The sequence below is a fragment of the Equus asinus genome, chromosome 23 (genome assembly GCF_041296235.1).
Source record: "Equus asinus isolate D_3611 breed Donkey chromosome 23, EquAss-T2T_v2, whole genome shotgun sequence".
Lineage (NCBI taxonomy): Eukaryota > Metazoa > Chordata > Mammalia > Perissodactyla > Equidae > Equus > Equus asinus.
Window position 1 is genome coordinate 15,506,711 of NC_091812.1, and position 17,663 is coordinate 15,524,373.

At 40.7% G+C, this 17,663-nt stretch overlaps 1 protein-coding gene and 1 long non-coding RNA gene across 36 annotated transcripts in view; one reads left to right on the forward strand and one right to left on the reverse strand.

Moving 5' to 3' along the window:
• AOPEP (aminopeptidase O (putative)) overlaps nucleotides 1–17,663 on the reverse strand; it is a 374,345-nt gene that overhangs the window by 197,391 nt on the left and 159,291 nt on the right. The gene's annotated exons all lie outside the window — the stretch shown is intronic.
• On the forward strand, nucleotides 708–5,583 carry LOC139041677 (uncharacterized). The gene is made up of 3 exons (XR_011497290.1): nucleotides 708–783; nucleotides 2,282–2,327; nucleotides 3,214–5,583. It is a non-coding gene; the product is annotated as an uncharacterized lncRNA (long non-coding RNA).

Here is a 17,663-nt window from a genome sequence, read left to right on the forward strand (position 1 = left end):
CACGCGCTCTGCTGCAGGCGGCCCAGTGTTTCGTTGGTTCGAATCCTGGGCGCGGACATGGCACTGCTCATCAAACCACGCTGAGGCAGCGTCCCACATGCCACAACTAGAAGGACCCACAACGAAGAATATACAACTATGTACCGGGGGGCTTTGGAGAGAAAAAGGAAAAAAATAAAAAAAATCTTAAAAAAAAAAGGAAAAAAGTGAAATATTTCTTCTATCCATGTCACCATCAAACGTCGGCAGACAAGACTAAGTGTTTCTTAGAGGATGCTCTGCCCATGCACTCATTTATATTTGCTGCCTGACTCCTTATAGGCATGTGGATTTAATCTCTTGTTTAGTTTTTCTTATAAAAAATTCTCCCATTACCTTGTTTATGGCTATACAATGGTTTAGCAACGTCTTGCTTGACGGAGAGGGCAAAGACACAAACTTCGGCCTAGTCTAAGTCAGTTACTACAAATTCTATATCACTAAGGGTAGAATGAATTAGGTTTATTGTATTTTTGAAATCCAACCCAGTTTCAATTATTACTAGTCACTAATGGCTTATAACGAAGGCAGAGCTTGTTAGCTAAGCAGACAACTGGCATGTTTGTCTAAAGTGTAAATAAAAGGAAAATTCATGAATTAAATGAATGAATTCTCTGATTGTTCTTCATCGGCTGTAAAGCATCATTCAGCCGCCACAGTATCTATTACCGCCTTTGTACAAAGGGTTAGCCTGCTCCAGTTATCTTCATCCAGTCAGAGATGTTCCTAGTGGCTGCTGACAAGGTAAATCTCTCTCTGAATTTCTGAAAGTACTCATCCGCATCAACAAATGTGATTAAGGCTAAGGGGTCACCTGGCTATTGGGGGCTCATAAATAACTGGGCTTTTAAGGACAACAGCCATGTTTCCTGACGGCAAATTGTGACTCCATGAATAGACCAACAGGGCACGCTTACGGAGATAAGGGCACAAGATGCCTTATATTTTCCAGGGTGGTCCTACAAAGTATGGGACAGATGGTCATTCCCAGAGGTATTCAACTTAACAGCATTTTCCTTTAAAGGGTAATAAACCTCACCAGAAACCAAAATAAATGAATAAAAGGTTTTGCTCTCCAAAGTCTCCTGGGATTAACTAACCTTTTCATTTAAAATTACGAGCCGTACATTTCTTCTCTCCAAATAGAAAGTACCAGGTTTATTGGATATAGTTAAATCCCCTTGTCTGGGATGGCTCCCTTGATCCATCATTCTGTGGATGTCGTCACCATGGTGAAAGTGTAGGGAGGATCACAGGAATTCGTCTCCGTCTAAATAACTCTTCCAGGTCCCCATTCCTGGGTGGTTACCTTCTTGCGATTTGAAAGGCAACTGGATGCATCTGAAATATGTGCAGCTGCAACTAACAGAAAAGACAACTAATGCTGGCTTAACAGAAGGAGAGGTTTTTTCTTTCCTGTAACAAGACCCCTGGAGGAGGGTGACTGTTGGGGTCAGTTCAGTGACTCAGCAATGCAGTCAGAACTCTAGGTCTTTCCATCTTTCCACTCTGCCCTCCTTGCCACGTTCACTCTTGTGCTCATGCTTGCCACCTCATGGTCACAAGTTACCTACCACAGCTCCAGGCATCACTTTCATGTTCAACATAGAAACAAAAGGGAGAGGGTGCTGTGCCAGCAACATCTATCCCTTTCATCAAGAAAGCAAAACTTTTCCCAGAAAGCCCATAGTAGATTTCCACTCATTGGTGACCCCCAGCTATAAGGCAGCATGGGAGAGAGGGTCTTTGGCTTTTTCTGATTCTGTGGTGGAGGAGGGCAGGAAGCAGGGGTTTGCATATGGGTGTTGGGTTCATCAACCCACAGGGTCTGCTACAGCACTCTAGCGTAGTCCTCCTCATGAACATTGGAGAGTCATTCCTTGGGTCGCCTTTTAAACTACAAATACTTTATTGTATGAAAAGGTTTCTCTTTATTGTATGAAAAGTTTTCATTTATTTAAATGAAAAAGTTAGTTAATACCAAGAGCCTTTGGAAAGCAAACCTTTTATTCGTTTATTTTGGTTTCTGGTGAGGTTTATTACCTTTTAAAGGGAAATGTTGTTAAGTTGAATGAATGCCTCTGAGAATGACCATCTGTCCCATACTTTCTAGGACCACCCTGGAAAATATGAGGCATCTTGTGCCTTCATCTCCATATACTCCAAATACTTTAGGAAGGGATAATACACTGAAATAATTTATGCTGAACTGTTAGTAACATATCACATTATATTTTTCTAGACAAGAGACATTCTGAACACGGAGCCTATAGAATGGACAAGTAAGGGTATGTCAAAGACACATTCTACCTATTTCCTAACTTAAATTGATGCTGACTGGCATTTGGACTTTTATTTTGCTTTCTTACCCTCCACAGAAGACTGAAAACCTATTAAAGCTAAAGGCAGAACTATATATTATGGTGGTTGTTAAGAACTCAGGATATGGGGACAGAGCCTGGGTTTTGACTTGTGGCTCTCTCACTTACCGACTGCACCACTGTATCAGTTTTCTGCTGGTGCTGTAACAAACTGCCACAAATTTAGGGGCTTAAAACAACAAACTTAAAAACACAATTTTATAGTTCTCCAGAGCACAAGTCTGACAAAGGTAGTGAAAACCTACTCTGTTAGAAGTCAGGACATTGGTCCTTGTGCGTGTCGGGTGGGAGGTGACTGGAAGCGGACACAGGGGTCTTCCGGGGTGTTGGTCATATCCTGTTTCTTGATCAGATGCTAGCTACAGAGGTGTGTTTAGTTTGTGAACGTCTGACGAGCTGTACACTTAAGATGTGTGTGTACTTTTCTACATGTATTGCACGTTAACAAAAAGTTAAAAACAAACAAACACATAAATATCTTGGAGGTCTCCATTTTCCCTTTGGAGAAATCAGGACAAGGGTTAAGCCAGAGTGCTGTCAGTAGGGACAGAAATGAGGCCAGAAATGGGTAATGCCCCCTAGTTCTCCAAGTTGAATGTACTCTAGGCCAGTTCCAAAAATTAATTATATATTTTTTAAATCTCTTGAGGAAAAGTTTTTTGTTTTTTTAATTTGCTTTTGCCATAGAGTCACATTTCCTCTGCAAGTGAAAGGTAGCTTGTACCCTTCAGACACACCTGTATAAACAGAACTGATACTGTCACAGATCCACGTCTGCTTCGTTCTCTTTCAGACACAGTGGAAAATATACCACAATAATACGCCCCTTTTCCACACTGGCCAGCTGGAAAACTACGTTATGATTGAAATGACATCATTCAGCTACGACATCAAGCCAGCAGCTACTCTGAGAAGTCTGGGTGAGGCGTGACAGCATGGATGTGAATGCCACTTGGCGATGAATCCCACCCTTTTTGTTAGCAAATGGCTTTTTTTATTACCATGCATTTTGAAAATGAAACTGTGGCAGCTACATCGTCTGAGCCACTGATCACCCAACATCCCTTATCTCTGAAACTAACCAGGTTGGCCAAACAAGACAAGAATGGGAGTCGGTGAGAGCTCACTTTAAATAACTAGTTCCCAAGGAGGAAGACCAGGGGCCAGGGCCAGGGCAGTAGTGACTTTCCAGGGATGGTTTAGTGTTTCCTTTCTCTCTGTCAATTGTTTCTAAAGCGATCTCAAGTAGTAACAGTCATAATAAGAGTGTTAGTACTAGTAGTAGTAACAGTATCTATAATAATATTCTTTGGTGTAGAATATTGATGTTCTGTACCATAATACTCTAAGCAAAACCCAGCATGCTTACGAGGCAAACACAACATCAGGACAAGGCCCTGACTCTCCTCCAGCTTTGCAACTTTTAGGAGGAACCATATAAAACTGCAGATATTTGATCATTTTAAACCTCTAAAAATGGGCAGTTTCATAGAGCTCATCCTAAAAGACTGTCCCTTCCCCACCCAAGACTCTTCTCTGCACAAATGTCAGGAGCTGCCACAAGATCTAAGGAAATTCCCATACTTCTCAAGCAACAGAAAATTAGAAATGCTGCTGCATCCCACTGTGCACAAGTGTAGATGACAGGTCCTGGGCAAGTGAGACCGTGCTGTCCTCAGAAGGAGCTGGACCCTAGGTCAGTGCCCAGATCAGCTCCCCTCTGTGCTATGCCTGCTCACTGTGAAGCCATGTGCCTTAGGTTAGAAGCACATCTTCATGTCAACAGCAGAAGCAAGAGTGGCCAGAATAGGGAGACAGGAACAGCAATCACCCCCAAGCCTTGAGGGAGGCCAAGTGGATCTGTAGCTGATATGCTGCACGCTGCAAGGCCATCTAAGACCCATCTTTGTACCTGCAAGCCAGAGGGAACAAGGCTGAGACAACACTGCAGAGAAGCTGGGATCCTAACTGGGTGGTTTTAGCTGACCAGCCTGCTGCTGATGCCTGACCCTTTGGCAACGAAGTCAACCCCCAGTGGTGGAAGGCATTACATGGTCTCAGGGCCCAGGGGGAGACAGCCCACTGTTTCATAGCTGCTCCCTGCAAGGTGAACCTGCACGCCATATTTGTTTAGCCAGCTGCCAGGAAGGGCGCTGGGAAAGAGAGCAGGTTCATTTTGATGGAGGACTGAGGTGAGGAAGAAAGGTGAGAGTGTAGGGAGCACTCTGAGGAGAAGAAAATTAGTCCATGGTTGTGGGGAGAAGAGCAAATCTGGGGCAGGAACACACAGATTCCAAGGCCTGTGCAGAATCTGGCTCACAGCAATTCTTCTGCAGCCACAACAGCTGGGAGGTGGCCTAGAGTGGAGAGGTGAGCCAACACTGAAGCTGAGGAAAGTGTGAGACTGCTTCTAGAATCCTTGGACAACACTTGATCCAGAAGGGATCTCGGAGGTCTGTCCCTCATATTCTACATAGGAGAAAACAAAGACCCAGAGAGCCAGTGTCCTTGGTGCCACAGCTAATTCACATCAGATTTAAGTCTGCAAGATATTTTATTCAAAACTTTTCTATGAAATCCCAGTCACAGCAGAACCAACGGAGACCCCGTGCCCGAAACTGGTGACTCACTGAAAGACAGAGTGGCAACTGAGGGCAGAAACCCGTATATGCCAGGTTCACAAAATGCTTCTGAGCTGGGTGTTACACCACGTAAGAGCAGCACGTTACAAAGACGTCTCCTCTGCTGAGACGCGGCCTTTCCTTCTGCTGACAGAGGGCCACCTTTCAGGAAAGCTTCAACCACAGCAGTTTGTTGTTGGTGTTCACTGGTTTCACGTGGGAGGGAAATAAGAACAAACAAGAAAAAGAAAACATTTCGTACTATTTTCTAAGTATAGAAAGTGTTATATTTTTCACAGTTGTGTAACCATACTGGTTGACCCAATTGTTTTCAAAATTTCTCTCTTGTTCTCTCATTCATTTTTTTTAAGTCTCTGAAAATCTCTTGGTTGAATATGGCTGTGGAAAGCAAGCTTGGCATAAAGAAAAACTGGGTTATGCTGGAGCATCAATGCAGGCAACCTTAACTACAGTGTTTACTTTTGCAAACACTATAATGTATGAAATAAAATATTAATAGCCATTACCTCAGTTCTTCTGAGAACAGACCTGAGTCACAGTTTTTGTGTGGGGTGATTTCCACACATGTGCCTCACTGTGAGCCCTGCTCACGTTACCAGGCAATGGAAGCTTCAAAGCAGGCAAGACCAAGCCCGCTGTGTTTTTATTCCATAATGTCATGGGCAACGTTGCTTATTTTGGCGACCAAGTTCGGTTCTCCTGAATTTATCACCTATTACACACTTTAAGATTAATCACCTAAACACGTACTAGGAGGGTTGGCAAAATTATTTTTAACTTACAAAGGAAAATATTGGAATGAGATTAACATCTCTGTTATTTATCAGTGGCTAGATCTGTAATCACTCAGCTAAACTCTCTGACATTTGAAGGTACCAAAAGGGCAAAATGTTTGTGCTCACAGATTTATTTCCAATACCTCATACTGGTGCGTTGCAAATGGACATAATCAGATTTTTCACCCTTGTGTAGATGGCATTAAGTACGCCAAAGACATTTAGCTTGCTCAGGGTTTATGGTAGGTCTGGTTTCCCCTTTTCTCCCTCTGCTTGTCTACCATCTTCTTGATAAGTTTTAAGTTCTTAATGGCCTAAAAACCAACTGCTTGACAGTTTTGTGTGTGATTATACAGCTGAGTTAAATAAAGAATGAAAGTCAAGTGCCACCCCAGTACTCGGCACACAGTAAACATGCCACAAATGTTAGTCCCTCCCTCTTACACTCTCTCTTAGACTGCTAAGTGCTTTCAAGTCCATGTTTAGACTTATTCTTCAAATCCCCCATGAGATAGTGTAAAGTGAGCATTCCGCTTTTACTGGCAGGGGGCCGGGAGCGGGGAGGATGGCTAATTTACTCCTCCAGACGAGATCCTGGCACAGTCCGAGGCTGGACCGAAACTAGCTCTCTTGGCCGCAGCTTAACAGCAGGGCTCCTGAGCTAAATTGCTTCTTTAGGTGGCCTGCCACACTGAGGTATGTTTTTTAAATCTGTGCAATAAAATTTGGTGTGGTTGGAGAGGCGGCGGCCGACGGGAACCCACCCACAGGCAAATGACGTCAAAAAGCTAGAGGGAAACATTAGGCTTCTCTGTTCTCGAGAAGCTTCTGCTATGTTAAGCAACCCAAGAAGGAAGCTGACTTTCCATTAAAAAACAGCCACTTTGGCAGTTGTCAGAGACAGCCTGGGGTCTTATACTTCCCCTCTCACGAAAAGTGGGGAAAATAATTTCCATAAGTTGGAAAGGAAGAAACCTGGAGTTCAGAGAGTCTTAGAGCTGGAAAGGCATTTGATGGTTATTTGGTGTAATCTCTACTTTCAAATAACAAGGAAGGAAACTGAGGCTCAGAGCAGGTTGGGGACTGAGCCTCAGGCCCTGGATTTCCAGGGCAGCCCACTCTCTATACCTTGCTGCCACCACAAAGCCAACTACCTGCACCTTCGTCAGCAGCTCAGATGAGAAAGTACCTCACATTCCAGTTTGCAAGGGGTTGTTTCAATGGAGGTTCATGGATGGCTGAAGGGAGAATTGTCCTGTCCCGTTCACACCCGAGGCCCACGATCTTGCTTGGGAAGAAGCTCTGGAGGCTGTGTGTTTGTGTCTGTGTATGTGAGGGGCACACAACCAGGAAGGCTCTTCCCTCTTAGACCTTTGCCCACAGAAAACAACCTGATGTGAGGGGTTGGGCACACTTTGTGATGGACCCTGCACACTGGAACTCTGGGAAGCCACTCTGCATGGGGTGGGGGTGGGGGGGCAACCACTAGATCTCTCAGTTCTTCAGCTTCCTACTCTGCAGAAAGCGCCCTGAGGCAACAGCTAAGGGACAACTTGAGGAACAGCATGCAGAAGTCACAAAGCAGGGCTGTCCACAAGTTCCACATGTGGCTGCAAGATTCAGCTCTTCCTTGCGTCTCTGGGAAACCAATTAAGCCTGATTTTAAAATACCATTATGTCACTCACAAAAATGTGTTTGTATTTTCCTTAGTAAGTTAACTCTTCCATCAGTGACCTTCCAAAAGAGAAATTCTTCAATTAATAAAGTGAACAGTAATACCCTTATAATTTTTCTTTGTGAAAGTTGTGGATTTTTTCCCTTAGGTGAGAAAATGGAGATTCAGAAAGAGGAAAAGACTAACGTGGAACAGCAAGCTCATGCATGGCAGAGCTGGAACTCCAATCCGGCTCTTCTCTCTGCTACTACTCTGAACACATGTGCAGCGGGACCAGCTTTGGTTCCGTGGTTCACAAAGTGATTTCATTCAGGGAACAGAAATTCTTGGTCCCAGATTGGGTTGGACAAACAGGACAGGGAAGGCAGATAGTGACGCTGAAACATTCATTCATTCAGCAAATATGGGACGCCTGCTAAGTGCCAGGCCCTGTGCCTGGTGCTTGGGATATATTCACAAACAAAAGAGACAGGGACTGAGGTCCTCATGGAGATCACAGCCTAGCAGCGGGTGACATTCGGTAAGCAAAAGCTTTACTTCTGCACTACGTCATGCACTTCTCTCCCTCTCTTGGTTCCTGTGTTTCCACAGCAGAAACTTCGGGTCATGTTTGGCTCTGCACCCCCCTGCTTTATGTTCTGCTTACTCTCAGCCTCTGCAGCCCCTCCCCCGAGAGGCCCCACTCGCCACTCCCCGCCAAAATGACAGGGCTGATGGATGGTTCTGCACGGTGTCTGACTGCTTTAGTCTGAGTGTTGGCAGTTGTCAGTGATGGGTATTATTAATCTGATCATTGATAGATTTCAGTATTTGTGGCTTTCTAGCATGGCTTTTACTGGAAGTTGTGTGTGTGTGTGTGTGCGTATGTGTGCGCGCGCATGCTTCCCAGAGTATAGTTTACGATGGCTTTTAACAGGGTTAGGGCGAAAGTGTGAGGTGAGCAGCTTTCTGATCAGGGCTCCATGACATGTACAGGGGAGGTACATTTGAATGGTAAGGCTGGCCCTCTAAATATAACTACAGAAAAGAAATGACAGAAGAACACATATTTTTACTATTTTGATTAAACTAGAATTTTAAACAAAATTTTCTTGCCTATATGCCACTTGTAGTGTCTCGAGCCACAGGCTGACTCTTCCGTCTTATCTCTCTGTTATCTGGGAATCTGGGGGAGTTATTCAATTCAAGCCCTACACAATAACTGCTTTTATAACATTTTAAACCGCCTTTCATAAACAATATGTAAGTGGAGTATAAAGAAACCAGGATTCTAAATTTACTAAAAGATCAGCGACTGCTCTTGAGCTTGTTATTGAGATGAATAAAATGCATTCTTTAATCAGGAGTAAAAGGAAGAAATCACATAAAAGCCTAAGTAGCAACTCAAAAATTATTTTCTTGGTTTATTCTATGTTGCAGCTACATAAGCCATCCCTTTTTGTGTGTCCATCAATAAGATATCTGTTGTGCTTTTGTACAAAGAACAAAGAGGCTTTTATCAATTCTCAAAAGTCTGTAGGACAAACCATTCATGCTGTCAAACCCCCTAAAACCCTTTCAGCAAATAATGAAATCCATCAGTGACAAATGTCAACATACTAATTTGTTAAATGCAAAACAAAAGCAACATTCAGACAAGGCGCTTCATTTCATGTTATATCAGCACTCCAATTTGTACCAAGTTTATGGCACCCACGGATCATGCAATATTAAACAGGACTGTATTATAATGACTAAAACTGGAACAATGAACTCTCCTCAGCTAGAATGCTAATAGTGCAGCATAAGAACAGAAACTTGAAAAATAAAATTGAAGTCCTAGAGAAGACTTTAGAACTCACTTAGTGCAATGACCAATCACAGCAAAATGAAATTCCTTTTTTTCCCCCCGAGGAAGATTAGCCCTGACCTAACATCTGCCAATCCTCTTTTTTTCTGAGGAAGACTGGCCCTAAGCTAACATCCATGCCCAGCTTCCTCTACTATATATGTGGGACACCTGCCACAGCATGTCCGCACCTGGGATCTGAACCGGCGAACCCCAGGCTGCCAAAGCCGAACCTGCGCGCTTAACCGCTGCGTCACCAGGCCGGCCACCAAATGAAATTCTTAAAGCCATGATATATAATGAGAGGATTTTCCTGATTTTTATTGTTGATCATAATAAAAAGGACATTTTAACTGAGGCTGTCACATTGCACATTATGGTAGACTTTTTAAAAAGCCTGAAAGAAACAAGACGGTTGGTGACGCCAAGGCACAGGCTCTATCTACAGCGTGAGATAGAGAGCCTCGGAACAGTGTTTCCCTGTCATTTATTTAAAAACAGCTTCAAACGATGCCCAGTGCCCTAAAGCACTGGCAGTGCAAAGTCAGAGACTTAGTGGGCCTGGCACAGGCCAGACACACTTGAGTTCAAATCCTGGCTCAAGTGCATAACTGTGTGACTTCGGGCCAAGTTCTCTACCTCTCTGGACCTCTGTTTCCTCTCTGTAAAATGAACATCACCATCACGCTGCAGGGAAGCGGTAAGAATTTCCACTGCTGTGCACACTGTTGATACATGACTATCTTGGCCAGCCTTCCCTCAACTCACTTGATTTCACTTCCTTACTTTTGGAGAGATTAATTTAGTTGGGCTTGTGGGTAGCTCAACTGAAGATGCTATAAACAGCACCATTTGGGATGAAAAGAAGTCTAAATTGAGTAGTTATGGTGTGCAAGCCAAATGGCATCAAATGGCAATTACGAGTGTTTTGGGAGCACTTTAAAAAGTGTATCTAGTTTGGATTTCCATGTATCTGCAACCAATGCAATTACCATAAAGAGAGGGTGAGGACACCACCTGCTGTGCGTGACCACAGGCCCATTGGCTACCACTGTCCCCGTCATGGGGCCTGTTGCTCTGTTACCATCTTTAAAACAGACGCAAACAGGCAGAGCTACTTCAAGGAACCTGAAATGCAAAAAGTTATCACAGAAGATAAAAATGATCTTCCAATTTTCTGCTTTAAATGGCGCGTGCGCATGTGTGTGCACGCACGCACACGCACACACACACACACACACACACACACCGTATATTTCCATCTAAGAAAACAGGACACTGAGAGCCAGAAAATGTTCCTAAATTGTGGTAAAAGAAGTAGATAAACACAACTCTGTAGAAGATAAGTCATACAAATTAGATCACTGATATCCTGTAAACTCCTACCTGCCTGTCTAAGATGCCACTCCTTGTAATTTCTTTTGGATACAATACATTCCCACGCTCCGGTCCCCAAATGGGGGTGTGCTATTGGGGGAGACATCAAACAGCTGCTGTGTTTCACCCCCACAGTAACCTGCGCTTTAGCAGCTGACCCTGCTCACCCCCCACTCTGGATGTGCTTGCTGAGTTGAAGCAGAGCACACAAGCAAGATCCAGCCAGCTTCGTTATTCTCCTTTTTCACCTTCTAAACATCAAACATTATTCACACTGAACCCTATTAACCCCTTTTCACCCCTTTCTATATATATGTGTGTAAGAAATATTAAATGACATATTCACTGGGAAACTAAAACATGTCTTTCTTAACTGCTTAAACACTCAGCTAATTAACAGCACACACAAGTCAACTCTAAGTTCTTGATACTCAAAGACCAGGACTACCAGCCTCTCCGGGGAGCTTATTAGAAATGAAGAGTCTTGGCCCTAGCTCAGAATTGCTGAATCAGAATCTGCATTTTAACAAGAACCACCGTTGATTCATATGCATGTTAAAGTTTTAGAAGCATTTTAAGTGAAAGTGGTCAAAGAGGCTAGTTTTTGTATGGTTTTGTTTTGTTTTTCCTCTTGTGGACAGCAAAAGGTGTGAGGAACACTGAGAAGCAGGGGGTAAGTCCTAAGGATTCAGGGTTAAAGCTCACATTTAACAACCATAAGGTTAACACTCGCCATACATGGAACACTGGGCCAAGTGGAAGGGGTCTAAGTATGAATAAGCACAGGGTGTGGCCTCCCATTTGAAATATTCACTGTCTTCTCAACATAAGAAAGGCCATGTGAGACAGCCAACATCATACTCTACGGGGAGAAGCTGAGAGCTTGTCCTCCAGCACCAGGAACAGGATAAGCATGCCCACTCTTGCCACTGTTTTTTAACATAGTATTGGAAGTCATAGGCAAATCAATTAGGCAAGAGAAAGAAATAAAAGGCATCCAAATTGGAAAGGAAGAAGTAAACCCGTCATTATTTGCAGATGACATATGATATATAGAAAACTCTAAATACTCCATTGAATACTCCATTAAATACTGCATTAAAAACTGTTATAACTAAAAAATGAATTCAGTAAAGTTGCAGGACACAAAATCAATATATATAAATCAGTTGTGTTTCTATATACTAATAACGAACTATCAGAAAGAGAAATTAAGAAAACAATTACAAGTACATCAAAAAGAATAAAATACGTAGGAATAAATTTAACAAAGGAGGTGAAAGATCTCTACAGTGAAAACTCTAAGACATTGATGAAAGAAATTGAAGAAGACACAAATAAATGGAAAGATATTCTGTGCTCTTGGACTGGAAGAATACTGTTAAAATATCCATACTACCCAAAACAGTCTGCAGATTCAATGCAATCCCTATGAAAATTCCTATGGCATTTTTCACAAAAATAAAACAACTAATCCTAAAATTTGTATGGAACCGCAAATGATTCTGAGTAGCCAAAGCAATCTCAAGAAAGAAGAACAAAGCTGGAGGCATGACGCTTCCTGATTCCAAACTATGTTACAAAGCTACAGGAATCAAAATACTATGGTACTGGTACAAAAACAGATCCACAGACCAACGGAACAGAATAGAGAGCCCGGAAATAAACTCATGCATGTATAGTCAATTAATTTATGACAAAGGACCCAAGAATATACAACAGAGAAAGGATAGTCTCTTCAATAAATAATGTTGAGAAAACTGAATGGCCACATGCAAAAGAATGAAACTGGGAGGCTGGCCCCATGGCCGAGTGGTTATGTTCGCAGTATGGAGGGTCCTCAAACAATTAAAAATACAAATACCAAATGATCCAGCAAGTCTACTTCTGGGTATTTATTCAAAGAAAACAAAAACACTAATGCAAAAATTTATATGTACTCCCATGTTCACTGCAACATTATTTATAATAGCCAAGACATGGAAACAACCTAAGTGTCCATTGATATGGACGGATGAATGGATAAAGAAATTATGGTACATATATACACAATGGAATATTATTCAGCCGTAAAAAGAAGGAAATTCTGCCATTGGCAACAACATAGACGGACCCTGAGAGCATTATGCTAAGTGAAGTAAGTCAGACAGAAAAAGACAAATATTGTATGATTTCACTTATATGTGGAATCCAAAAAAACCAAATAAACTCAGAGATAAAGAGAACATATTGGTGGTTGTCAAAGGGAGGGGGTGGGAGTGGGCAAAATGGGCGAAGGTGGTCAAAGGTGCAAACTTCCAGTTATAAAATAAGTAAGTCCTAGGGATGTAGTGTAATTATGGTGTCTATAGTTAAGAAATAATACTGTATTGTGTATTTGAAAGTTGCTATGAGAGTAAATCTCAAAAGTTTTCATTATAAGAAAAAAAATTTCTAACTATGTGTGGTAATGGGTATTAACCAGACTTACTGTGATGATCATTTCACAATATATACATATATCGAATCATTATAGTATACACCTGAAAATAATATAGTATTATGTTAGTTATAACTCAATTAAAAAATAAAAATAAAGAAATGAAACATTCACTATTCTGTATTATACTATAGTAGGTTATTGAAATAATGAAAGAATGTATTGAGGGGGTGTGGGGGCATAGAGGAGCAGGCAATCAATTCTTTTTTAATTTGAGAAAATCTTACTACTTTATTTTTTGTCATTCCCCATTAAAAAGTAGAAGGTGCCATAAATACAAGTCAACGCCACATGAGTCAGGGAAGATTATGAAATTTTTATTTCCTGTTTATTGACAGTAGGTACCAAATTCTACTTGTTTTTATAATATCTCCCACTTAACCACTCACTGCAGTGATGTTTCACACTATTTACTCAACTTTGCAGGAATTAGAAATAGAAACCCAAGTGGTAACCACTTCTTGACAGGAGGGAATACTGGAAGGGTCAGTTTTGCCAAGATCTGAGAGAAAGTGGGCTAATCCAAGCATGCAGTTTCTGTAGGAGAGACTTGAGCAAGGTCTAAAGAACGGGGCACCTGAAAAGCCACCCACTTAACTTGTGAGTCAGACCAATCCTCACTGCGAAGCTTCCTGATGTTGTTTAAAGTCAGTTCCTGGAATCTCAGATATATCCAGAACTCAGAGCTATGGAGAAAACACACTCTGAGGCCAAATATAGATGACATTTGGATTATCTATACTCCTCACTCTCCTTGCGTAGGGGGAAAACCTGACAATTGACTAAGATACAGATATACAAAGAAAAATGTTTCAATTATCAGTATTGAGTACTATTCTAGAGATGATGGTTTGTCTCCCACTATATCTCCTACCCAAGTATCATAAAACACTTTCCTAATGCAATATGAAAGGAACAGTGAGAAATGGGGAAGAAGATGACGATAATGTAAGAGATTCTCCCAAGAGAGGGACGCACAGGAAGACCTGAAAGGCTCAGAAATGATGAGAAAAAGCAGCTCGGCATCACCTCCACGAGGGGTGAAGGACCACCAGCTCTCAACAAGATAGCATCAGGACCTGAGGATAATATTGTTTTGCCCTTGAATCTACTCTTGGTGAAGAACGTTGAAATGACAACAAAGGATTTAGAATATGACATAAACTTAGTTGATAAAACAGCAGCAAAATTTGAGAAGATTGACTCCAATTTTGAAAGAAGTGCCACTGTGGGTAAAGTGTTATCAAACAGTATCGCATGCTGCAGAGAAATGGTTCGTGAAAGGAGAGTCAGTCGATGTGGCAACCTTCATTTTAAGAAATTTCCATGGCCATCCCACCTTCAGCAACCACTGATCAGTCAGCAGCCATCAACATGGAGGGAAGCCTCTCCATCAGCAAACATATTACAACTTGCTGAAGGCTCAGATGATGGTTAGCATTTTTAGCAATAAATTCTTTTTAAATTAAGGTATATATATTGTCTTTTTTAGACATAATGCTATTGCACACTTAATAGACTACAGTATAGTGTAAACATAACTTCTATATGCACTGGGAAACCAAAAAATGTGTGTGACTTGCTCTATCGCAATATTCACTTTATTGCAGTGGTCTAGAACTGAACTTGCAATATTTCCAAGGTATGCTGTATATATTTGCTGGAAAAAAAGGCAACACATACTAAAGTCTGCTTTTGGTTAAATTTATTTTAAATCAGTGTGTTAATTCTAGTCAGAGACAGTAATTTGAGACTGAAGCAATGTAAGGTTTAAAATTTTGTAAAGCTTATTGAAAAGGTTATCTGTATTTGTTCCTATTTTTGGTTTTTGTAATTTTAATAATTAATAAGGTAACAAAAGTCTCAGTGTAAAAAATTAGCACAGGAAAAGTAAAATTCTCTTCTCATCAGTCCTCCACTTGAATCTTTCGCCTCCAAGATAACTACTGGTAAAAGCTCTTTATGAATCTTTCCAGAAAATATTTTCAGGTATATAGCACAAATGCATGATGGACACTGCATCTTGTTTTGGACATTGATCCTGTATCTGGAGCTTCTCCCACATGAAGTTCTACCTTATTCCCTCTACAGGCTGCAGAGAATTCCACAATGGGGTGGCAGAATACATTTATCCTGGCCCCTACTAATAGACACTTAGGTGGTTTCTAGAGTTTTGTTTTCACCAACAATGCTGAAGCGAACATTCTTGCCCATTTACCCCCCAATACTTTGGTGAAATTCCTAGCAGTGGAAGTGCTGAGAATGCTTTTGAAATTTTGGTAAATATTGACAAATTGCCTTCAAAGAAGTTACACCAATTTCTCTTCCCACACAAAAAATAAGCCAGGTTCATTTGCCCACTATTTTGGAGGAGGGTATTATATTTTCATTTTGGGGAGAGAAATTTAAAAATATATTTGTTAGGACACCTTATAAAATAAGAAAGTCAGCCCCTTATTTGTCATGTTTTGCAAATATTCTCCCTCCCCCATTTGTTTTATTTCTTTTGGTCTTATGACATTTACTTCAATAAATAAGTTTAAAATTTTGATGTAAACATGTTTACCACTACTTCTCTATATGGCTTCTGGATATATTGTCTGACTCTAAAAAGTTTCTCACATTTTAAGAGCATAAATAAACTTATTCATGTTTGTTTACTACTGTGGTTTGATTTTTTTTTTTTTACATTTAATGTTTGATCTGGATTTTTGTGAAAGAAATATGGTATGCAGCTAAATTTCCAAGTTGCTTATCAGTTATTTCAATAACGTTTTTCCATCAATCCATCTTTTCCTCACTGATTTGAAAGGCCACCTTTATCATATGAAAAATTCTAAATGTATTTGAATCAATTTCTGAGTTCTATTCTGTCCCATTTCCAGTGCTTAGTTCCCTTCCAGTAACAAACTGTTCTGATTAAGGTATCTTTGTGACATGTTTTAATGTTCGATAGAACTAGGACCCTTTATTAATCTTAAAATTTTTTTCCCCATTCATGCTCATATGTTTATTTTTTCAGATGACCTTTAGTATCTTCTTCTTACTTTTCTAAAATATACATTTATATGTTCATGATCTGGGAAATTTATTGAGGCCAATCTATATACTTTATTATATTTTACATTCAATTTTTATTCTTTTTTATTTAAATAAACTTTTTACTTTAGAATAGTTTTAGATTTATTGAAAAGCTGTGAAGATAATACCCCACATGCAGTCTCCCCTACTGTTAACACCTTACATTATTAATTAGTATGATACTTACATCAAAATATATCATACTGATAATACAATGATCCAATATTAATACATTATTATTAAAGTCCATAGTTTATTCAGATTTTCTTAGTTTTGACTAAATGTCCTTTTTCTATCCCAGGTTTCCATTCAGGACCACATTACATTTACTCGTCATGTCTCTTTAGTCTCCTCTTTGTTGTGACAGGTTCTCAGACTTCCCTTGTTTTCGATGAACTTGACAATTTTGAGGAGGTAAAACACTGGTCAGGTATTTTACAGAATGTCCTTCAGTTTGGGTTTGTGTGATGTTTTTCTCATAGTTAGACAGAGGTAAAAGGTTTTTAGGAGGAAGAGCACAGACATCAAGTACCATTCTCATCATATCATATCAAAGGACAAGCTCAAAGAACATGCTATTAACATTGTTGATTGACCTTGACCGTGGGGCTAAGGTGGGAGTAGTGTTGTCAGGCTTCTCCACTGTAAAGTGACTCTTTTCCCCCTTTCCATCCCATACCCTTTGGAAGGAAGTCACCATGCACAGCCCACACTTAAGGAGTAGGGCATTATGACAGCCTCCTTAATGGGGGAGTTTCTAAATACAGTATTTGGAATTCTGCACAGGAGATTTGTCTATTCTCCCCCATTTATTTATTTATTCAATTACTTATATATTTCAGTACAAACTCATAGGTTTTATTTTATACTTGGGTTATAATCTAATACTGCATCGTTTGTTGATTGCTCAAATCATTCCAGGTTTCGCCAGTGGGAACTCTTTCAGTTGGCTCCTGCGTCCCTTTGACACATCCACATCTCTGTCAGGGGTTTTTACTGTTTTCAGTACTTTGCTTTCTAGCATTACAGGATTCTATAGGCTTATCTTGTATATTCCCTCCTCCAGTCCTAGAATCAGCCATTCCCCCCAGGGAATCTTGGTTTCTTTTATTGGAAAATATTATTGGAAATCAAGATCTGGATGCTGGGTGTAATCTTTGCTGTCGGGATTTCTTTGCTTCTAGGTCCTCTGAGCTGACAGAACAATGAAATAAATGTGTGTTTACTAACTGGTGTATATACACATACTTTTATATGCATCCATCTGTAGTTATATTATTTAGTATCATTTTTAAGTCCCTCCGCCACCAACTCAACCCATATCCTACTGATACTTTAATTGGTATTGAATTGAATTTACAGATTACTTGGGGGTTTTTTTGGT